The sequence below is a fragment of the Dendrobates tinctorius genome, unplaced genomic scaffold (genome assembly GCF_039654945.1).
Source record: "Dendrobates tinctorius isolate UK_male_01 unplaced genomic scaffold, ASM3965494v1 ptg000029l, whole genome shotgun sequence".
Lineage (NCBI taxonomy): Eukaryota > Metazoa > Chordata > Amphibia > Anura > Dendrobatidae > Dendrobates > Dendrobates tinctorius.
In genome coordinates, this window is record NW_027361697.1 from 17,828,075 (window position 1) to 17,852,572 (window position 24,498).

The window sequence follows — 24,498 nt, forward strand, 5'->3', positions numbered from 1 at the left end:
CAGTGGGTAAACAGCAATGCCAGCCTGTCAGGAAGCCTTAAAAGGCAGCCCAACAACCAACACCACTGATACACCACAATATAGCCTCCCCTTGCACTGCACACACAGTGACTGGTGTGTTGTGCAGGCCAAATTGCTAGCAGCAGAAGCAGTTTTTTTTTCTTCTCAGCAGGACAAAAAAAAAAAATTGGGATTGCTTTTAAAAAAGCAGTTTGCGGAGCAGTGGGTAAACAGCAATGCAGGAATGTCAGGAAGCCTTAGAAGGCAGCCCAACAACCAACACCACTGATACACCACTATATAGCCTCCCCTTGCACTGAACACACAGTGACTGGTGTGTTGTGCAGGCCAAATCGCTAGCAGCAGAAGCAGTTTTTTTGTCTTCTTCCCTGCCTAACGCTCTCCCTACAGAATCAGCAGCAACCTCTCCCTATACTGAGATCGGCAGAAGTAAGATGGCGGTCGGCGTGCACGCCCTTTTATACCCCCTGTGACGCCCACCAAAGCAAGCCAATCACTTGCATGCCCTTCTGAAAGATGGTGGTGACCCCTGCCTATGTCATCACGTTGCTCACAGTGTCCGTGGATCCTGATTGGCTGAAAAAGAGCGCAAAACAAACTTTTGAAACGCGACTTTGGCGCGTAAGTCGCCGACCTCGTGGCCGACCTCATCCTAGGGTCGGGTTTCGTTTAATGAAACCCGACTTTGCCAAAAGTCGGCGACTTTTGAAATTTTTCGACCCGTCTCGCTCAACTCTAGTCGTGGGGGATGTTTTGTTGGCTTTATTACGAGCCTTGTGTATGCCTAGTCATGTTTTATGACTTTTAAGTGTTTTTATATGGTGTTGTTTATGGCTGTCCAATAAAATTTACTATATTTTCTGGTGATCCCTGCTTTTCTTTGGTCAGTAGCTTTTCTACTTTTTTCCAGTGTATGTCTTTACTGACTGCAGGAGTATCCCTAATTCTTATTTGGTAGTGTCCTCCTTGGAATCATTATTACATCTTATGTTTTTAGAGCTGGCAGAATTATCAGAAAGCTGGCGCACCTCAAGGATTATATCTAACTGGACTTATTATGTTATATCTTTAACTTGGCCACAGTATATATTGTTTTATTAATTTTATTGTTCTTCCAGTAAAAAGAGAAAGAATGTAGAAATATGTTATATGATGATGTGGCCTCTATTGGTCTCACTACGTGGATGTGTGTACTATAGAGTTTAAGAACTTGTTGGTTAGTTGTTGTTAGCAGACATCTTGTAATGGAGGAATGCTTCGCAAGTCTCATGTAATAAAAAAGCTGGAGATATCCAAGGAGTGTGATCCATGACAGGAAACAAATAACAGAACAGTCCAGTCTCAATGGAAAAGTCTACAGGTGCACTGTGACTGTTGAATCATGACCGTGTGTAATGGTAATGCACATGCTGTCACAATTGTCCTATATTCCATATACTGATGGGTTGTTACATGACTGCAAGTGTGAGATTTGCATACTTGCAGTCACATGCTGACTTCTCTCTATTCCCTTCTATTGAAAAAAAACTGGATGAGACCTCCCACTTGCACTGGGAATAGAGGGGAATCAAGATAGCATGCAAATCATGTGCCTCATATTATCATGATTTGGCAGACTTTTTTTCTTAGTCCAAATGACCCCTTTAAAAAATATTTTAATTAAAGAAGCATTTTTTTAATTAAACATTTTGGTAACTTATTTAGACAGGCCAAGAGCAAGCAAGCAGTCATTCATGATGAACGGCAAGTCTGAATGGGCCTTAAAGGGGTTATCCATTACTCAGGTAACCCTTCTCAAATGCTATATTCCTCAATGTAAAATAAAAACAGTTTGTACTCACTTCCAGTTCCGGCACCATTCCAGCCTCATGAGTGCCGGGCCTTCTGGTAACTTCTATTCTTCCATGAAACCCCAAGTTTGGATGTCCGTACCTGTAAAGGTAAGTTGACTTTTCCCCTTAGACTTTTTAACTGAGAAGAGCAAATAGATTCAATGCAACTCTAATCACGTTGAAGTGTTGGAAATATGCTGGGCCTGGCAAATTCAAACAATTGGCAATTTGAGTCATGTGATTTGCCTAAAATTCCTGCTGCCATTTTAAACAGAGCAGAAGCTTGCATCAGCCAGTGAAGGTTCACAAGGCGGCCTTCTCGATAATGCTTTGCAGCTATCACATCACATGGTAAACCACAGCCAAACATGAGAAACTAATATAGCCTGTATAAAAGCAAAAGCAGGAAATGCAGCAGCCATTTTATAATGAATCTGGATAGTAAGAGGATGTCAGAGCTCACAGCTTAGTGTTAAAATCAGGTTAAATCTATAAAACACAGAATAAACTGTACTGCACCTTTAACTGGTTTTTCATTTTCAATATCCAACATGAAATACTAATCAATACCTTGCAAAAGTATTTAAAAGGGTTGTCCGAGACTTACATATCGCTGTACAATCTATAGGATTGGTAATCAATATGAGATCAGTTGGGATCTGACACTCAGCACTGCCATCGATCAGTTGTAGTCCATTACAGCAGCTACCGGATGTAAAGGGTATAATCCAGCAGACCCATGTTTTTATTTACTTATTTTCCTCATTTATTTGGCACCATTAATTGCACAGTGCTTCACAGACACTGTCCCCATCGAGGCTCACAATCTAAATTCGCTAGCAGTATGTCTTTGGAGTGTGGGAGGAAAACAGAGAAGCGTTAGGAAAATACAAACACGGGAAGAACATACAAACTCCTTGCAGATGTTGTCTATGGTGGGATTTGAACCCAGGTAATCTAGCTAACCACTGGGCTACATTATTGATCAAACATTACTTGGTGGGCGGTGCCAAGTGCCCATACAAGCAAATGGGAGAAAAGGGGCAGTTCTTGACAGCAGCCCCTAAGCAATGCATTTGGCTACCTTGTTCCTTATGTTACTTATGCCTGGTCACTGCTTGAGCTAGTTTTAGTGATTGGTTTGAATCCCAAGTGTTAGACCCCAGCTGATCTCCTATTGGATAGGTTATCAGAATGCCTAATCTTTCTTCAAGAGTGCCCCACTTTTTGGCCTCCTGGTTTCGCACTTCCTGGTAAAGCAGTGCATTCTTAAAGATGAACTGTTCAGATCAGTGGCATGTTTGCAATTCTGGTCTGAACTGTGCACTCTCTCATGCTGCAAGCAGAGGCAGCTTTGCCTCTGCAGCGAGGAACACAGCTGCACTGATCCAGTGATTCAGTCCTAATGGGAGTCGGCAATACTATACGCTAGGCCTCAAGTCCCAGGTTGGAGAGTTACTCGGCCCACTTGGCACACTGGTCGCTTTCGTTCCCTGAAGCATGACCCCGGTCCCCACTTTGTTCCAAATTAATTATCCCAGGAATTAAATCAAAAGTGAACATAAATTCCCTTAAAAACAGTTTTTAGTGATCATGTTAAAAACATTTTCCCAGTGAAAAACAGGCCAATACCCAAAATATGAAAAATAACGGCCAGAAAAAAGTACTATGCGTCTACACTGGAAGTGATGGCTCACATAAACGTCTCTCTGCTACAGCCTAGTTGTCTCTCTATCTCTGCTTAGCCTCTGCTCTCTCGGCTCTGATTTCTCTAGAGTCCACTCTTGTCTGATCTCTCTCAGGTCTTCACTCGGATCTGGTCTCTCTAGGGACTTCACTCAGGTCTGTAATGGTGACTATAACTCACTGCAGTGCACATCCATCCTGCTACAAATTCGGGCACCTACTTCCCCCCTTCACTGACCTCCTGGGCCTTTTATAATTACTGAGTCACAGCTATCACCTGACCTGGTGTCTTCTCCTATATCTTCCCTGAGGGAACATGCACTTCACTCTTGGGTTCCTTCTAATGCAGTCCTTTCTGTTTTTACTTTCCTTTCACATTCTCTATCGTCTTTGACCAGAAGATGGCCGTGTTCACTTTCAGACATTCTGTTAGGCTTTAGCTGTGTGAGTCTTCTCAATCTATCTCCTTTCACTTACAAGGTTTACTGAAAACTGCTCGCAATTCTATGCTATTTGCCTAGGAACCATCCACTTCTAATAGAATGCCGCAGTGGACAGTAACTTAGACATTTAGCAGCAATCTCTAAGTTCTAGAGAACAGGAAGGATTTTTTTAAAGAGGTAAATTGAAAAGTTGCTTGTTTATATAATCACTTTGCAATTTTACCCATTTAAGAATCTGAGGCAATCCTTTTAACCCTCAAAAAGGAGGGATTCCATGTGACAGCGTCTGATGCCTCATTGGTGCGGGGTAATGCTTTTATGAGAGAATACTTTCAGTAATATGGCATGCAATGGAGCATGACATTTTTTATGTTGGATTCAACATGATGAAAAGAAATCACCTCCAAAGATCTCTATATGTGCATTTCTCATGACTAAGTTATATGTAAGAAAACAATTAGGGTTGTCATTGAATGAAAGAAAGCAGAGATCTTTAAGACTGTGAGAAATTGTAAATTAAAGTATATTATGCAAGGAAAATCATTAATTTGATAAAATTGTAATTCCCTGTTAGAATGGTTATAAGGTGTAACATATAGCATCAGGTGCAGATACAGGCATTGAAACATCAGATTTTTTTTTAACCCCTTCACTACCAAGGGTGGTTTGCACGTTAACTCCCGGGCCAATTTTTACAATTCTGACCACTGTACCTTTATGAGGTCATAACTCTGGAACGCTTTCATGGATCCCAGTAATTCTGACACTGTTTTCTCGTGACATATTGTACTTCATGGTAGTGGTAAAATTGCATTCAAATAACTTGCGTTTATTTGTGAAAAAAACGGAAATTTGGCGAAAATTTTGAAAATTTCGCAATTTTCCAACTTTGAATTTTTATGCCCTTAAATCACAGCGATACGGCACACAAAAAACTTAATACATAACATTTCCCACATGTTTACTTTACATCAGCACAATTTTGGAACCAAAATTTTTTTTTGTTAGGAAGTTATAAGGGTTAAAAATTGACCAGCGATTTCTCATTTTTGCAACACCATTTTATTTTTAGGGACCACTTCACATTTGAAGCCACTTTGAGGGGTCTATATGATAGAAAATACCAAAAAGTGACACCATTCTAAAAACTGCACCCCTTAAGATGCTTAAAACCACATTCAAGAAGTTTATTAACCCTTTAGGTGCGTCACAGGAATTTTTTGAATATTAAAAAAAAAATGAACATTTAACTTTTTTTCACAAAAAAAATACTTCAGGTTCAATTTTCTTTATTTTACCAAGGGTAACAGGAGAAATTGGACTGCAAAAGTTATTGTGCAATTTGTCCTGAGTACGCTGATACCTGATATGTGGGGGGGAACCACTGTTTCGGCGCATGGCAGACCTCAGTAGGGAAGGAGCGCCGTTAGACTTTTTCAATGCAAAATTGGCTGGAATTCAGATCGGACGCCATGTCGCGTTTGGAGAGCCCCTGATGTACCTAAACAGTGGAAACCCCCCAAGTGACCCCATTTTGGAAACTAGACCCCCCAAGGAACTTATCTAGATATGTGGTGAGAACTTTGAACCCACAAGGGCTTCACAGAAGTTTATAACGTACAGCGGTACAATTAAAAAATCATATTTTTTCCACAAAAATGATCTGTTCACCCCCAATTTTTATTTTTCCAAGGGTAACAGGACCCTAAAAGATATTGTGCAATTTATCCTGAGTACGCTGATACCCCATATGTGGGTGTAAATGACTATTTGGGCGCATAGCAGAGCTCGGAAGGGAAGCAGCGCCATTTGACGTTTTTGGCTAGAATTGAGATCGGACACCATGTCGCGATTGGAAAACCCCTGATGTACCAAAACAGTGGAAACCCCCCACAAATGACACCATTTTGGAATCTAGACCCAACAAGGAACTTATCTAGATGTGTGGTGAGCACTTTGAACCCCCCAGTGCTTCACTGAAGTTTATAACGTCCGGGCGTGAAAATAAAAAAATCGTATTTTTTCCACAAACATGATCTTTTAGTCCCCATTTTTTTATTTTCCCAAGGGTAACAGGAGAAATTGGACCCCAAAAGTTGTTGTCCAATTTGTCCTGAGTAAGCTGATACCTCATATGTTGGAGAAAACTACTGTATGGGCACACGTCGGTGCTCGGAAGGGAAGTAGTGACGTTTTGGAATGCAGACTTTGATGGATTGGTCTGCGGGTGTCATGTGCGTTTGGAGAGCCCCTGATGTACCTAAACAGTGGAAACCCCCACAAGTGACCCCATTTTGGAAACTAGACCCCCTAATGAACTTATCTAGATGTGTGGTGAGCACTTTGAACCTCCCAGTGCTTCACAGAAGTTTATAACGACCGGGCGTGAAAATAAAAATATCGTATTTTTTCAACAAACATCATCTTTTAGTCCCCATTTTTTTTATTTTCCCTAGGGTAACAGGAGAAATTGGACCCCAAAAGTTGTTGTCCAATTTGTCCTGAGTACGCTGATACCTCATATGTGGGAGAAAACTACTGTATGGGCACACGTCGGGGCTCGGAAGGGAAGTAGTGACGTTTTGGAATGCAGACTTTGATGGATTGGTATGCGGGTGTCATGTGCGTTTGGAGAGCCCCTGATGTACCTAAACTATTGAAACTCCCCACAAGTGACCCCATTTTGGAAACTAGACCCCCCACGGAGCTTATCTAGATGTGTGGAGAGCACTTTGAACCCCCAAGTGCTTCACAGAAGTTTATAACGCCTGGGCGTGAAAATAAAAAAAACATTTTTTTCCGCAAAATTATATTTTTGCCCCCAATTTTTTATTTTCCTAAGGGTAACAGGAGAAATTGGACCCCAAAAGTTGTTTTGTAATTTGTCCTGAGTAGGCTGATACCCTACATGTGGGGGTAAAACACTGTTTGGGCACATGGCAGAGCTTGGAAGGGAAGGAGCACCATTTGACTTTTTCAACGCAGAATTGGCTGGAATTGAGATCAGACGCCATGTTGCCTTTGGAGAGCACCTGATGTGCCCAAACAGTGGAAACCCCCAATTATAACTCCAACCCTAACCTCAACACACCCCTAACCCTAATCTGAGCCCTAGCCCTAACCCTAGCCCTAACCCTAGCCCTAGCCCTAACCCTAACCCTAGCCCTAACCCTACCCTAACCCTAACCCTAGCGGGAAAATGGAAATAAATACATTTTCTTTTAGTTTTATTATTTTTCCCTAACTAAAGGGGTGATAACGGGGGGGTTTGATTTACGATTTATGGCGGTTTTTATGTTTGGCGGCGTCGCACGCTAAAAGACGCTTTTTATTGTAAAAATAGTTTTTGCATCACCACATATTGTGAGCTATAATTTTTCCGTATTTTGACCCACCGAGTCATGTTAGGTCTTATTTTTTGTGGGACGAGTTGACGTTTTTATTGGTACCATTTTCGGGCACGTGACATTTTTTGATCGCTTTTTATTCCGATTTTTGGGGCGCAGAATGAACAAAAACCAGCGTTTCATGAATTTCTTTTGGGGGGGTGCGTTTACACCGTTCCGCGTGCGGTAAAATTGATAACGCGTTTTTATTCTTCGGGTCAGTACGGTTACAGCGATACCTCATTTAGGTCGTTTTTTATGTTTTGTCGGTTTTTTGCAATGAAAACAATTTTATATAAAAAATAATTATTTTTGTATTGCTTTATTCTGCGAGCTATAATTTTTTTATTTTTTTGCGGATGATGCTGTATGGTGGCTCGTTTTTTGCGGGACAAGATGACGTTTTCAGCGGTACCATGCATATTTATATGCGTCTTTTTGATCGCGCGTTATTGCACTTTTTGTTCGGTGGTATGATAATAAATCATTATTTTTTGCTTCGTTTTTTATTTTTATTTTTTAAGGGGTTCGCTAAAGGGGTTAACTAATGGGACAGTTTTATAGGGCAGGTCATTACGGACGCGGCGATACCAAATATGTGTACTTTTATTGTTTTGTTTTTTTTATTTTGAAAAAATGGATTTATTGGGGAATATTTTTTTTTTTTTTTACTAATTTATTTAGCGATTTTTTTTAAATTATTTTTAACACTTTTTTTTTTTTTTACTTTATTACCTTGTCCCAGGTGGGACATCACTGTCCTGTGACAGATTGCTGATCTGTCACATCACAGATCACTGTGACAGATCAGCGATCTGACACAGGCACTGCTGAAGGCTTCCTCATGCCTGCGCTTTGCAGGCATTGAGGAAGCCAGCTTCCTCAGGCCCCCGTCGCCATCTTGGATTCGGGGGCCTGGAGGAAAGGAGCCCCCCGCAGCAGCGCTGCACATTGCGCTGCCGTGGGGGGCTCAGGGAAGCACGGAGGGAGCCCCCTCCCTGCCGATGCTTCCCTTTAACCCCCGGTACACCGCGATCGCGTTTGATCGCGGTGTGCAAGGGGTTAACGTGTCGGGGGCGGTCCGTGACCGCCCCTGACACATTGTGCCGGGTGTCAGCTATGATAATTAGCTGACACTCGGCCGCGATCAGCGGCGCTCACCACGTGGGCGCCGCTGATCTCGATGACGTAATATTCCGTCCATGGTAATTAGGTCCATGGTCACATGGACGGAATATTACGTCAATTGTAGGTAAGGGGTTAATAAAAAATAAAGGAAAAATGAAGCAGATGCTGCGTGCCGGTCTCATGAGATGAGAAATGTGCAGCAGCTTAGAGGAAGAACAGATATGGCCCCAAATGGAACATATTGCATGTTAATACAGCCTCAAAATCCACGAGAGGGCACTTTTGGGGATGGCATGGGTTTTCGCAACACAAAATCCAATACTTTGTGGCTGCAATAGTAGGAAACAATCTAGGTGTAGTAAAATAACATCTCAAAAGATCTTGAGTGAGGAAGAAATTAAGCTAAGGTTTTCTAAAACCAAACTGCAAAAACAGATCCTATTAGTATTATAGCATTGCTTGGAATTAAGATTTGTATTTGCTGAACATAGAAATGAAGGGAGCATCTCTGCAATCATAATTAGCCTGAAAATAATGAATCCATGATCATTAAGGGAACAGTAAACCTCTGCAGATTCACATAATCATTCTCAAGGTCCGTCTAAATTTACACCCTCATTGTCTATAAAAGTTAAAAAGACTGTACAAAAAAGCAAGAGATATATGAAGAGAGAAGGAGGGAATAGAAAAACAGGAGACAGAGGCTTTTCTTTTGTTCTAGCAATGAGACTTGTGGAATGTTGTCTATTGTGATAGGGTGCATTCAGATGACTGTAAAAATCGGTCTGAGTTCGGACCACAATGCACAGACTGGCCAAGGGTCTCTCAGCCCAGCATGACAGCTTCATATATTTCTATGAAGTGGTCATGCTTGGGTCGGGAGACTCATGGACATTGTCACGGTTTCACCCCTCAGTGTGTCTGGGATGCAGTTACTGACAGCTCGGCAGTCCAATCTGGTACAGGGGTGTGCTGAAGCTGTCAGTCCTTTGATTGACAGCTCTGACATCCTATTTGGTACAGGGGCATGATGAGCTGTCAGTGTGTGGATTGATAACTCGACTATACAATCTGAGACTGGGAGGTGTCGGCTGTCTCCAAGTGTTCATTATCCCAGGTGATTGCCAGGCAACTTAACTAAGCTGCTTTTCCCAGACCTCTGCCCAATGTACAATCAGCTAGTGAGGTTTGACTTGAGTTCTGTATGCTTGATAATTTGTTGCCTGACCTTGGACTTCGTTCAGACCATCCATCTGTTTATCCCTTTCTGCTCTGATAATCTATGCTCCATGTATTGCGACCTCGGAATGTTACCTGACTACGCTTTTGCTTCTTCCTTCTGTTTATGACGTACCCTCCTGCTTTCTGACCTTGGACTTCTTGACTATTCTGACTCATGGCTTGGCCGTGAGAAGTGACTAGCGTCACAGACAGTCCATGCATTGTGGTCCGATCTCGGACCGATTTGTACGGACATCTGAATGCATCCTTACTGATATTCGTGCACAATAATAATAATAAATTTTATTTCTATAGCGCCGACATATTCTGCAGCACTTTACATTTCAGAGGGGACTTGTACAGACGATAGACATTACAGCATAACAATAATCACATAGATCATAACAGATACCAAGAGGAATGAGGGCCCTGCTCGCAAGCTTATAATCTATGAGGAAAAAAGGTAGACATGAAAGGTGGGTGGTAACAATTGCCTTCATTGTTCGGACCAGCCATAATGTTAAGTGTGTAACAGTACAGACACAGAGGGTTCATAGATGCATAAAGCATGTGGGAACATGATACAGGGAACCTGGTTATGATAAAACTTTTGGCTGTGCCACAGAGGGATAGTTAGGTTAATGTGTTGAGGCGGTAGGCCAGTCTGAATAAATGCGTTTTCAGGGCATGCTTAAAATTGTAGGGATTGGGGACTAATCGTATTGACCTGCGAAATGCATTACAAAGAATTGGCGCAGCACGTGTATAGTCTTGGAGACGGGAGTGGGAGGTTCTGATTATTGAGGATGCTAACCTCAGGTCATCAGCAGAACGGAGGGCATGGGTAGGGTGGTAGACTGAAATGAGGGAGGAGATGTAGGGTGGTGCTGAGCCATGGAGAGCTTTGTGGGTTAGGGTAATAAGTTTGTACTGGATTCTGGAGTGGATGGGTAGCCAGTGTAATGACTGGCACAAGGTAGAGGCATCGATGTACCGATTGGCGAGGAATGTGATCCTGGCTGCAGCATTCAAGACAGATTGGAGGGGGGAAAGTTTGGTAAGAGGGAGACCGATTAGAAGAGACTTACAATTGTCCAGACGAGAATGAATAAGAGTAACAGTAAGAGTTTTTGCGGAATCAAAAGTAACAAAAGGTTGAATTCTAGAAATGTTTTTGAGGTGCAGATAACAAGAGCGAGCCAGAGATCAGATGTGGGGGGCAAAGAAAAGCTCGGAGTCAAGTATGACCCCAAGACAGCGGGCATATTGCTGGGGAGTAATAGTGGAACTACACACAGAAATGGCAGTGTCGGGTATAGGTACATTAGTAGAGGAAGGAAACACAAGGAGTTCAGTCTTTGACAGGTTCAGTTTCACATACAGTATAGTGAGGACATGATGTTAGACACAGTGTTTAGACAATTGCTGGTGTTTTCTTAAAAGGCAGGTGTGATGTCAGGAGAGGAAGCGTATATTTGGGTGTCATCAGCATAGAGATGGTACTGGAAACCAAATCTACTGATTGTTTGACAAATAGGGGCAGTGTACAAAGAGAAGAGGAGGGGACCTAGAACCGATCCTTGAGGAACCCCAACAGTAAGTGGAAGAGGTGGGGAGGAGGAGTCAGCAAAAGATACAGTAAAGGAACGGTCAGAGAAATAGGAGGAGAACGGTGTCCTTGATGCCAATGGAGTGGAGCATAGTGAGGAGGAGCTGATGATCCACCATGTCGAATGCTGCATAGAGATCCAAGAGAATTAGCATGGAGTAGTGACCATTAGATTTAGCTGTTAATAGATCATTAGAGACTTTAGTGAGAGCAGTTTCAGTAGATTGTAAAGAGCGGAAACCGGATTGGAGAGGGTCGAGAAGAGAGTTATCTGAGACATAGCGGATGAGACGGGAGTGGACCAGGCATTCCAGGAGTTTAGGCATGATGGGAAGATTAGAGACAGGTCTATAGTTAGTGGCACGGTTTTGGTCGAGGGATGGTTTTTTAAGTAGTGGATGTATGATGGCATGCTTAAATAAGGAGGGAAAGATACCAGAAGAGAGAGAGGTTAAATATTTTAGTTAGGTGGGTGGTGACAGCAGGGAAAGGGACTGGAGGAGATGTGATAGAAATGGGTCACTGGTGCAAGTGGTTTGGCGAGGAAATCGGAAAACCAGGGGAAGAGTCTTGAGGAGATCATTTGCATATTCCCAGTGCCTTCTGGGATAAGTGAAGAGTCTCCGCGAGCTCAACGATCACTGGGTTTTGGCCGTTGCAGCTGAAAAGAGGAAATCGGAATTTTGGCTCATCTTTCATCGTTTTTAAGCAATCTCAAGATGGAAGAGGCCAGGAGCCATTTGGTGAGCTGCATTTCTTGCTACATGTTCACAGACTTACCAGTGGAAAAGCCAAACTTCACATGCCACAAATGCAAGCTTGTGACCCTGTTGGAGGAAAAGTTGCAAAATCTCGAAGAGAGGTTAGCTACGTTGAAGATCATTAAGGAAGGTGAAGAGTTCTTGGACAGAGCAGAATTATCTCTTCATGTTACAGAAAGAGAAGAAATTCGAAGTGCACCTGAAGAAACAGAGGAATGGAGACATGTGACCCAGAGAAGCAGGAGGATCAGGAGGCAGTCAGCACCCATACTGCTCAGAAACCAGTACCAGGCTCTCACGCAGGAAAACGATGAAGAAATACATCAGGATAAGACTTTGCCAACAAACTGCAACCTTGTACGCCTTCAGAGTCCTCCTGGATGGAGAAAGAAAAATGTTGTGAAGAAGAAACGGAGAGTGGTGGTCATGGGGGATTCCCTGTTGAGAGGAACAGAGGCCGCTATCTGCAGACCGGATATAACTTCAAGAGAAATGTGCTGTCTTCCAGGTGCAAAAATTAAAGATGTGTCTGACAGGATATCAGGACTCTTCAGACCTACAGATGACTACCCATTCCTGCTACTACATGTGGGGACAAATGACACCGCAAGAAACGACCTGGAAACCATCTGCAGAGACTTTGAAGACTTAGGCAAGAAAGTGAAAGAACTGGGAGCGCAGGTGGTCTTCTCTTCCATCCTTCCAGTGGATGGCCATGGAACAAGGAGGTGGAATAAGATTCTGCAGGTGAACAACTGGCTACGTCGATGGTGCCGTCAGCAACGATTTGGATTTCTGGATCACGGAGTGAACTACTTATACGATGGACTACTTGCTAGAGATGGGGTGCACCTTACGAAGACTGGAAAGCAGGTATTTGGAAGTCGCCTTGCTACACTTGTAAGGAGAGCTTTAAACTAGAACAACATGGGAAGGGAAGCAAAAGACCAGAAAAAGCCATACACCTGACAAATGCTATTGAGAACTCTGCTATTAGAAGTGGAAAGGAAGAACAAAGACGAAAGAATCTAATTAATAAAAATATTGGAGAAAGAGAAACCAATCACAAACTAAAATGTTTCTATACTAATGCACAAAGCATGGGCAACAAACAAGGAGAATTGGAACTACTAACACAGGAAAAGAAATATGATGTCATTGGAATCACTGAAACTTGGTGGGACAATACACATGATTGGAATACAAGACTAGAAGGATACAACTTATTTGCAAGAAACAGACTTGATAAACGAGGAGGGGGTGTCGCATTGTATGTTAGAAATGCGTATATCTGCACAGAGATTGAAGCTTCAGAGACTGGGAGTTCTGTGGAATCTGTTTGGGTAAGAATACAAGGACAGAACAATGGAAAGGACACCATTGTAGGCATTTACTACAGGCCGCCTGTGCAAGCTGAAGATATGGATGAACTCTTTATGCATCAAATGGCCAAGTTCTCCAAAAAATATGACATAGTTGTCATGGGAGATTTCAACTATCCAGACATTTGTTGGGAATCTCTCTCAGGCAAAACTAACAGGTCAAGGAAATTCTTATCCTCTCTTGCTGACAACTTTATCTTCCAAAAGGTAAAGGAGAAAACAAGGGGAACTGCTACCTTGGATCTAATCCTTATAAACAGGGAGGAAATGGTTGAGGAGGTAAAAGTGGCTGGGACCCTAGGAGGTAGCGACCATGCTATTTTAGAATTTTGGATAACTAGAGGCGGAAGACCTGTGAAGACTCAGACGTCAAGGTTAGATTTCAGAAAGGCAGATTTTAAGGGATTCAGAAAGAGAATTGGAGGGACCCAATGGCTGGATATCCTTAAAGACAAAAATGTCCAGGAAGGATGGGAAATCTTGAAAAATGAAATTCTCAAAGCACAGTTGTTAACAATTCCGAAAAGAGGGAAGAATAGGAAGCATTTAAGGAAACCAGGATGGATGAACACAGAACTTAAGCACATGCTAAAAAGGAAGAAAAAAATGTTTATAAAATGGAAAGAGGGAGGCATATCTAAAGAAGAATATAATGCTGTCTGCAGAACCTGCAGGGCACAAATCAGATTATCTAAAGCTGAAAATGAATTGAGGCTTGCAAGAGATGTCAAAAGCAATAATAAAGGATTTTGGGGATATGTCAAAAGTAAAAGAAAAGTCAAAGATGCTATAGAATTTTTACAGGATGAAAATGATGAAATGGTAAGACAGGATGTTGAGAAGGCTGAACTTTTAAATTCCTATTTTGCATCTGTTTTCTCTCAGAAAGGAAATGTAACATCAACTGTTATTCACTGTCCTATTAAGGGAATAGAAGAATCCAGGATATCTATAAACAGAAAGATAGTGAGGAAACACTTAGCTAACCTAAATGAATTCAAGTCTCCAGGTCCAGATGAATTACACCCCAGAGTACTGAAGGAGATAGCAGAAGAAATTTTTGAACCCCTCTCCATAATCTTTGAAAATTCTTGGAGAACAGGAGAAGTGCCAGAAGACTGGAGAAGAGCAAATGTTGTTCCTATCTTCAAAAAGGGGAAGAAGGTGGACCCAGGCAACTATAGGCCGGTGAGTCTGACTTCTATACCAGGAAAGATCTTTGAACAAATTATTAAACAACATGTATGTCAATACCTGGATAAGAATGAAGTGATTAAACAGAGTCAGCATGGGTTTGTAACTAATAAGTCATGTCAGACTAATTTAATTTCCTTCTATGATGGTATTACTGATTGGGTGGATCAAGGAAATGCTGTAGATATAGTATATCTTGACTTCAGCAAAGCATTTGACAAAGTCTCTCATACAATCCTTATTGAAAAAATGACTAAGTATGGAATGGACAAGGCAACTGTTAGGTGGATTCATAACTGGCTTAGTGATCGGACCCAAAGAGTGGTCGTAAATGGCTGCACATCCAGTTGGAAGAATGTCTCAAGTGGGGTACCACAGGGCTCTGTCCTGGGCCCTGTATTGTTCAACATCTTTATCAACGATTTAGATGAAGGAATTGAGGGTAAACTGATTAAATTTGCTGATGACACAAAGCTAGGAGAGATAGCTAATACTAGAGAAGAGAGAGATGATTCAAAAAGATTTAAATAAACTGGAGAAGTGGGCAGCAACTAACAGAATGGTTTTTAACAGGGAGAAATGCAAAGTACTACATCTGGGCAATAAAAATGAAAAAAGCATATATAGAATGGGAGGAATAGGGCTAAGTGACAGCACATGTGAAAAAGACTTGGGTATACTAATAGATCACAGACTGAATATGAGTCAACAGTGTGATGCAGCAGCAAAAAAGGCAAATGCAATTCTAGGATGTATTAACAGAAGCATACAGTCTAGATCACGTGAAGTAATTATTTCCCTCTACTCCTCTTTGGTCAGGCCTCATCTGGAATATTGTGTCCAATTTTGAGCACCACATTTTAAAAAAGACATCAACAAACTGGAGCAAGTTCAGAAAAGAGCGACCAGAATGGTGACGGTCTGCAAACCCTGTCTTATGAGGAAAGGTTGCAGGATTTGGGAATGTTTAGTTTGCAAAAGAGAAGACTGAGAGGAGACTTAATAGCTGTCTACAAATATCTAAAGGGCTGTCACATTGTAGAAGGATCAACTTTATTCTCATTTGCACAAGGAAAGACTAGAAGCAATGGGATGAAGCTGAATGGGAGGAGACACAGATTAGATATTAGAAAAAACTTTTTGACAGTTAGAGTGATCAATGAGTGAAACAGGCTGCCACGAGAAGTGGAGAGTTCTCCTTCAATGGAAGTCTTCAAACAGAGGCTGGACAGACATCTAACTGGGATGATTTAGCGAATCCTGCTTTGAGCAGGGGGTTGGACCAGATGGCCCAGGAGGTCCCTTCCAACTCTACGATTCTATGATTCTATGATTCTATGCAAGGAGCCTGCTTACTTCTTCTTCTGTGACTGGTTCAAAATCAGAGAATGAGCTAGGTACAATGGGGAAGGGAGGACAGTGCATGATATGAGGTGATTGGGAGATAATTTCCTGTCGGATATGGTCAATTTTTTCTTTGAAGTAATTAGCCAGATCGTCAGCTTGAAGCTCCGTAGTTGGGACCTGCACTCTTGGGTTGAGCAGGGAATGAAAAGTGTCAAAGAGACGTTTAGGGTTATTGGACAGTGAGTTGATGAGGGTGTTGAAATAGGTTTGTCTGGAGAGGTGAAGGGCAGTGTTGTATGTTCTAAGCATAAACTTATAATGGATGAAATCTTCGTGTAGATTGGATTTTCTCCACAGACGTTCGGCACACCTGGAGCACCGCTGCAGGAAATGTGTTTGCACAGTGTGCCAGGCTTATCGCAGTCTGTGTCGTGTTGCTCTATGTAGGGAAAATTTAACAAAATCTGGGGCAGCTGGATCACATTTTCAGATTTTGTAGAATAGGAGAAAACTGAGGAGTGAGACCATACTCTACCTACAAAAGCCCCCCTCCCTACATGCCCTTTTTATAATGCATTTCTTCTTTGGTGCCGTCCTGTTTTTTGCTTTCTTTCACTTGTGGACTTTAACTGAAATTCTGCTTTAGACATATGTATATGTATGTGTAGTATTACTTCTGGTCATGTTTAAGCGTCTAATTATACTGAATTTTACTAAATCCTCAAACTCAATGTGGACAAATCTGAACTGATCATCTTTCCCCCATCTCACAGATCTTCCTTACCCGACCTATCCATAACAATTGACGACATCACGCTTTCCCCCATTCCAGAGGTCCGCTGCCTCGGAGTAACCCTTGTCTCTGCCCTGTCCTTCAAACCGCACATCCAAGCTCTCTCCACCTCCTTTCGTCTCCAGCTCAAAAATATTTCCAGAATCTGTCCCTTCCTCAACCCTCATTCTACTAAAATGCTAGTACATGCCCTCATCATCTCCCGTCTCGACTATTGCAACATCCTTTTCTGTGGCCTTGCTAACACCCTCGCACCTCTCCAGTCCATCCTTAACTCAGCCGCCCGACTAATTCATCTCTCTCCTTGCTACTCCTCCACTTCTCCCCTCTGCAAATCTCTTCACTGGCTCCCATTCCCTCAACGTATCCAATTCAAATTAATAATACTGACCTACAAGCCCATCTATAACCTGTCTCCGCCATATATCTCTGAACTAATCTCTCGATATCTTCCCTCGAGTAATCTCTGGTCCTCTCAAGACCTCCTTCTCACACTTACTCGCTCCTCACCCAACCGCCTCCAAGACTTCTCCCGAATAGCCCCCATCCTCTGGAATTCTTTGTCCCAACACGTCCGGCTATCAACCACAATCGGATCCTTCAGAGGGAACCTGAAAACCCATCTCTTCAGTAAAGCTTACAGCCTGCAATGATCCCCACTGCCTCCTCACCACTACTGGAGCTACCACCTCACCATCACTGGAGCTGCTACAACCCCCCAACCTACTGTCTCCTTCCCCACCATCCTGTAGAATGTAAACCCGAAAGGGAAGGGCCCTTTCTCCCCTCTGTATCAGTCTGTGATTGTTAGTTTGTTTACTGTAAGTGATATCTTGATATCTGTACTTTGTATATTATCCCTTCTCATGTACAGCACCATGGAATCAATGGTGCTATATAAATAAATAATAATAATAATAAATTAAAGAGATTGTCTGGTCATGGCATATTAATGACTTATTCAAAAGAATAGGTCATCCATTTGAGATTGATGGGAGTTCAACACTCGGCATCTACACCGATCATCTGTTATTTACACCACTGTCAATGCCGATGTGACTAGGAGTTGATCTGCAAGACTCATCTAGACATTTTGCAAATTTTTGAAACTATTCAGGTATCCAGTAACTGCCATCACAAATAACAACATCAGTACTTGTACAGGGGAGTGGAGATGATTCAGAGACTGTATAAGAATGGAAAATTATTAAAGGAATATGAGATCATGTGTAAGCAGAACAGGTTGAAAATCGTAAATTGTTTATAGAAATAATTTTCTTTGCAAAATTGTCGATAGTCTTTAACCCTTTCATGACCCAGCCTATTTTGACCTTAATGACCTGGCCATTTTTTGCAATTCTGACTAGTGTACCTTTATGAGGTAATAACTCAGGAACGCTTCAACGGATCCTAGCGATTCTGAGATAGTTTTTTCGTAACATATTGGGCTTCATGGTAGTGGTAAATTTACGTCAATAATTTTTGCATTTATTTGTGAAAAAAACGGAAATTTGGCAAAAATTTTGAAAAGTTCACAATTTTCACTTTTTGAATTTTTATTCCGTTAAACCAGAGAGTTATGTTACACAAAATAGTTAATAAATAACATTTCCCACATGTCTACTTTACATCAGCACAATTTTGGAAACACATGTTAGGAAGTTATAAGGGTTAAAAGTTGACCAGCGATTTCTCATTTTTACAACAAAATTTACAAAACCATTTTTTTTAGGGACCACCTCACATTTGAAGTCACTTTGAGGGGTCTATATGGCAGAAAATACCCCAAAGTGACACCATTCTAAAACTGCACCCCTCAAGGTGCTCAAGACTACATTCAAGAAGATTATTAACCCTTCAGGTGCTTCACAGTAGCTAAAGCAATGTGGAAGGAAAAAATGGACATTTTAATTTTTCCAACAAAAATTTTCTTTTAGCCTCAGTTTTTTCATTTTCACATGGGCAACAGAATAAAATGTGTTATGAATGAGTCACCGAGGAGGAAAAAACAAAAAGCAAGCTAAGCCCAGAAAACCGGAGAGGTTGGTAACTAGTGGATTGCAGACCCCTGATCCTATACACACAACTAGCAGTAGCCGGGGAGCGGGCCTACGGTGGTCCTAGACACCTCGTCACAGCCGGAGAACTAAATAAGCCTAAAGAAAGAAAGGGAAAATCTAAACTGCCCCAGAGCAGACCCCAAAGCAATAGACAGCCCCCAACATGTATTGTCGGTGAATCAAGATGAAAACACAAACACAGATAGAAAGATAGGCTGAGCAAACAATGGGGTCCTCACTAACTAGAAAGGACAGGAAAGAAAAGCGGCTGTCTGCAATCACGAGAAAAACCCTGCCAAAAAATGTCCAACACGTCTGATAGAAAAAGGCCCTGAAGTCGCTAGACTTCAATTCCCTATATCAGCACTCAGGTATATTCTGAAGACAGAGCAAAAGAGATCAACTGATCAGAGACAAAATGGGGATTCAGCCCAGTCCCAGCCAGGGCTGGCAGAACACAAAAACTAAGTAAACCAGACGAAAACTCATATGAATAATTGCAGAGAAAACTTAGCTTTAAGAAGGCAGGAACCAAACTGGAAACCAGAAGCCACAGTCAGGAGAAATCACCAGCAAGAAACTAGGGAGTCGGCTGCCTTAAATCCAATCAGAAATTCCTGAAATCCAATCACAGTCCTCTTCCTCAGGTGGCCGGTCTCTGCCATTTAGATCAGCTTCATTACCTCCCTTCACCAACAGAGGGAGTCCAGATAGAGAACTCACTACTCCTCTGTCAGCACAGCCAGCTCCATAACCCTCACCAGAAGCCAGAGGCAAACCCGAAAATGAGCTCATAACAGTACCCCACCCTTGAGGAGGGGTCACCGAACCCTCATCCATGCAACCGGGCCGATCAGGATGGGCCTGATGAAAAACATGAACCAATCTATCGGCATGAATATCAGAGGCAGAGACCCAAGTATTGTCCTCCTGACCATAACCCTTCCACTTGACCAAATACTGGAGTCTCCGTCTAGCCAGACGAGAATCCAGTATTTTCTCTACCTCATATTCCACATTACCTTTAACCAATACAGGGTCAGGAGGTGCCGCCATAGGAACTACTGGCTCAACATATCTCTTCAACAGCGACTTATGAAACACGTTATGGATCTTAAACGTAACAGGAAGAGCCAATCGAAAAGAAACCGGATTAAGAATCTCCAAAATCTTGTAAGGTCCAATAAATCTTGGCTTGAACTTTGGAGAAGCCACCTTCATAGAGATATTCTTTGATGACAACCAAACCATATCACCCACTTTAAACCGGGGACCAATGGTCCTATGCCGGTTAGAAAACCGCTGGGCCTTTTCCTGGGAGAGAGGCAACTTATCCACTACTTGGTCCCAAATCTGCTGCATTCTCTCTACCACAGTGTCAACACCTGGGCAGGCTGAAGATTCCACTTGCCCTGAAGAAAATCGAGGATGAAACCCAAAGTTACAGAAAATGGGGGACATCAAGGTGGCAAAACTAGCTCTATTATTTAAAGCGAATTCGGCCAAGGGCAAAAATGAAACCCAATCATCCTGATCAGCAGATATAAAACATCTCAAATAGGACTCCAAAGTCTGGTTTGTTCTCTCCGTCTGCCCATTGGTCTGAGGGTGAAACGCAGAGGAGAAGGACAACTGAATTCCCAGCTTGGAACAAAAGGCTTTCCAGAATCTGGAAACAAACTGAACTCCTCTGTCCGATACAATGTTCTCTGGAATCCCATGTAACCGAACCACCTGTTGTAAAAACAAGGGTACCAACTCTGAAGAAGATGGCAACTTTGGGAGTGGTACAAGATGGACTATCTTAGAGAATCTATCACAAATCACCCAGATAACAGTCATTCTCTGAGAGACAGGAAGATCAGAAATAAAATCCATTGAAATATGGGTCCATGGCCTCTTAGGCACCGGCAACGGCATCAACAACCCACTAGAGCAAGAACAGGGTTTAGACCGGGAACAAGTCCCACAGGACTGCACAAAATTCCTGACATCACGAGATAAGGCAGGCCACCAAAAAGACCGACTCACCAAATCTCTGGTACCAAAAATGCCTGGATGACCAGCCAATGCAGAGCAATGAACTTCAGACATCACTCTCTTCCTCCACTGGTCAGGAACATACAATTTTCCCATAGGACAACGCTCAGGTTTGTCCTCCTGGAATTCTTCCAGAGCACGTCTCAAATCGGGCGAGATGGCAGAAAGAACTACCCCCTCACCTAGGATGGTAGTAGGCTTGGTCACAATAGGAGAATCAGCAAAGAAACTTCTAGAAAGGGCATCTGCCTTAACATTCTTAGTGCCTGGAAGAAAGGAGACCACAAAATCAAAACGCGTTAAAAACAAGGCCCACCTAGCCTGTCTAGGATTCAAGCGTTTGGCCGACTCAAGGTAAATCAAATTCTTGTGGTCAGTGAGGACCACAACTTGATGTCTAGCTCCCTCCAACCAATGTCTCCACTCCTCAAATGCCCATTTCATGGCTAACAATTCCCGATTCCCCACATCATAGTTGCGTTCAGATGGGGAGAACTTTCGGGAAAAGAAGGCACAGGGATTCATTTTAGACATCACAGGATCTTTTTGGGACAAAACAGCTCCTGCACCAATCTCTGAAGCATCTACCTCCACCTGAAACATCAGGTTGCCGCAAAACCGGAGCAGAAGTGAACCTCCGCTTCAGCTCCTGAAAGGCCGAAACAGCCTCTGAAGACAAATTCAGCACATCAGCACCCTTCTTAGTTAAATCAGTCAGTGGTTTAGCAATACCAGAAAAATTAGCTATAAATTTACGATAAAAATTAGCAAAACCCAAAAACTTCTGGAGAGCCTTCAAAGAAGTGGGATGAACCCAATCATAAATGGCCTGTACCTTGGCCGAGTCCATTTCAATAGTTGACACAGACAAAATAAATCCCAAAAATGAAATCCTCTGTACACCAAAAAGGCACTTCGATCCCTTAACATACAAGGAATTCACTCTCAAAATCTGGAACACAGTCCGAACATGTTCCACATGAGAATTCCAATCCCTGGAAAAGATCAAAATATCATCCAGGTAGATGATCAAAAACTTATCCACAAAGTCCCGGAAAATATCATTCATGAAGGATTGGAAGACAGAAGGGGCATTAGTGAGCCCAAAAGGCATCACCAGGTACTCAAAATGTCCCTCCGGAGTATTAATCGCCGTCTTCCATTCATCCCCATGCTTGATGCGAATAAGATTATACGCCCCCCCCTGAGGTCAAGCTTAGTAAACCAGCAAGCACCTTTAACTCTGGAGAATAAATCAGAAATCAGGGGTAGCGGATACTGATATTTAACCGTAATTTTGTTGAGGGAACGATAGTCAATACAAGGCATTAATGAACCATCTTTCTTGGCCACAAAAAAAAAACAGCGCCTAAGGGCGAATATTACCCTTCTCCAACGACTCCTTAATATAAGATCGCATAGCCTCGTGTTCAGGTACAGATAAATTGAAAAGTCGACCCTTGGGAAATTTACACCCAGGTCTCAACTCAATTGCACAGTCATAACTCCTATGAGGAGGCAAAGACGCAGACTTGCTCTCACTAAATACATCATAAAAATCAGCCAAATAGTCAGGAACATCATGCGACTGGGGAGAGGTGGAGAAAACAGGAGTGTCGCCAAGAGCACACCGACAACCCCAACTCACCACAGACACAGATTTCCAATCCAAAACCGGATTATGGATTTGCAACCAGGGAAAACCCAGAACAATGGTATCATGTAAATTATGCAGCACCAAAAATCTGCAATTTTCTTGGTGGTCTGGGGCGACCCGCATTATCACCTGGGTCCAAAACTGAGGTTTATTCTTCGCCAAAGGAGTAGCATCAATACCCCTCAAAGGAATAGGCGTCCACAGAGGTGTCATAGGAAAACCACAATGTTTAGCAAAATCCAAGTCCATCAGATTCAAGGCGGCTCCTGAATCCACAAAAGCCTTCACGGAAAATGTGGATAAGGAGCAGATCAGAGTAATTGCCAAAAGAAATTTAGGTTGTACACCACCCACAGCAAATGTGTGTGCAAAATGTTTCTCTCGTTTAGGGCAGACAGAAATAATATGAGAGGCATCTCCACAGAAAAAACACAGCTTATTACGCCTTCTAAACTCCTGACGTTGCACCATAGACAAAACTCTGTCACATTGCATAGGTTCAGACATTTGTTCAAAAGGTGGCAGCACCTCCCGTGTAATCTTGCGTTCACGTAAATGCCGATCAACTTGAATGGCTAATGACATAGAATCGTCAAGACCAGAGGGAACAGGAAATCCCACCATAGTATCTTTTAAAGTTTCAGAAAACCCTTCCGAAAGAGAGCTGCCAATGCACTATCATTCCATGTAGTAAGGAACGCCCACTTTCGGAATTTCTGACAGTATAACTCTGCAGGATCCCGACCCTGGTTCAATGCCAATAGGGCTCTCTCAGCTTGATCAATAGCATTAGGTTCATCATATAACAACCCCAAGGCTTGAAAAAATGCATCCACATTAGTCAAAACAGGATCTTCAGGTGTCTAAGAAAACGCCCAATCCTGGGGATCGCCGTGCAGCAAGGAAATGACAATTTTAACCTGCTGCGCAGAGTTCCCCGATGAGTTAGGCTTCAAGGCAAGAAATAATTTAAAATTATTCTTAAAATTCAAAAATTTAGACCGATCCCCAAAAACACATCAGGAGTAGGGATCTTTGGTTCAACAGCATGTGAATGAGTGAGATAGGCGGAAATTCCCCGCACTTCAGCAGCAAGCTGCTCCACACGATCAAACAATTGCTTAATCTCTATCAAGGAGAAAGAAAAAAAAAATCCTCCTACGTCCCCAGAGAAAAAGAGGAGAAAATATACATATATAGAAAAAAATTCTGACACTTTTTTTTATAACAATTCTCTCCTGCTTTTGAGTACCCTAGAATCTGCGGTATGGCTGGTGAGTCTGTTATGAATGAGTCACCGAGGAGGAAAAAACAAAAAGCAAGCTAAGCCCAGAAAACCGGAGAGGTTGGTAACTAGTGGATTGCAGACCCCTGATCCTATACACACAACTAGCAGTAGCCGGGGAGCGTGCCTACGGTGGTCCTAGATGCCTCGTCACGGCCGGAGAACTAAATAAGCCTAAAGAAAGAAAGGGAAAATCTAAACTGCCCCAGAGCAGACCCCAAAGCAATAGACAGCCCCCAACATGTATTGTCGGTGAAACAAGATGAAAACACAAACACAGATAGAAAGACAGGCTGAGCAAACGATGGGGCCCTCACTAACTAGAAAGGACAGGAAAGAAAAGCTGCTGTCTGCAATCACGCGAAAAACCTTGCCAAAAAATGTCCAACACGTCTGATAGAAAAAGGCCCTGAAGTCGCTAGACTTCAATTCCCTATATCAGCACTCAGGTATATTCTGAAGACAGAGCAAAAGAGATCAACTGATCAGAGACAAAATGGGGATTCAGCCCAGTCCCAGCCAGGGCTGGCAGAACACAAAAACTAAGTAAACCAGATGAAAACTCATAGGAACAATAGCAGAGAAAACTTAGCTTTAAGAAGGCAGGAACCAAACTGGAAACCAGAAGCCACAGTCAGGAGAAATCACCAGCA

General features: G+C 42.5%; 1 long non-coding RNA gene across 1 annotated transcript in view; it reads right to left on the minus strand.

Annotated features, from left to right (window-relative positions):
- LOC141085710 (uncharacterized) overlaps positions 1–24,498 on the minus strand; it is a 183,954-nt gene that overhangs the window by 75,163 nt on the left and 84,293 nt on the right. Inside the window, exon 3 of the long non-coding RNA XR_012231384.1 lies at positions 1,863–1,953. This is a non-coding gene — a long non-coding RNA (uncharacterized lncRNA). The remainder of the gene's footprint in view (positions 1–1,862; positions 1,954–24,498) is intronic.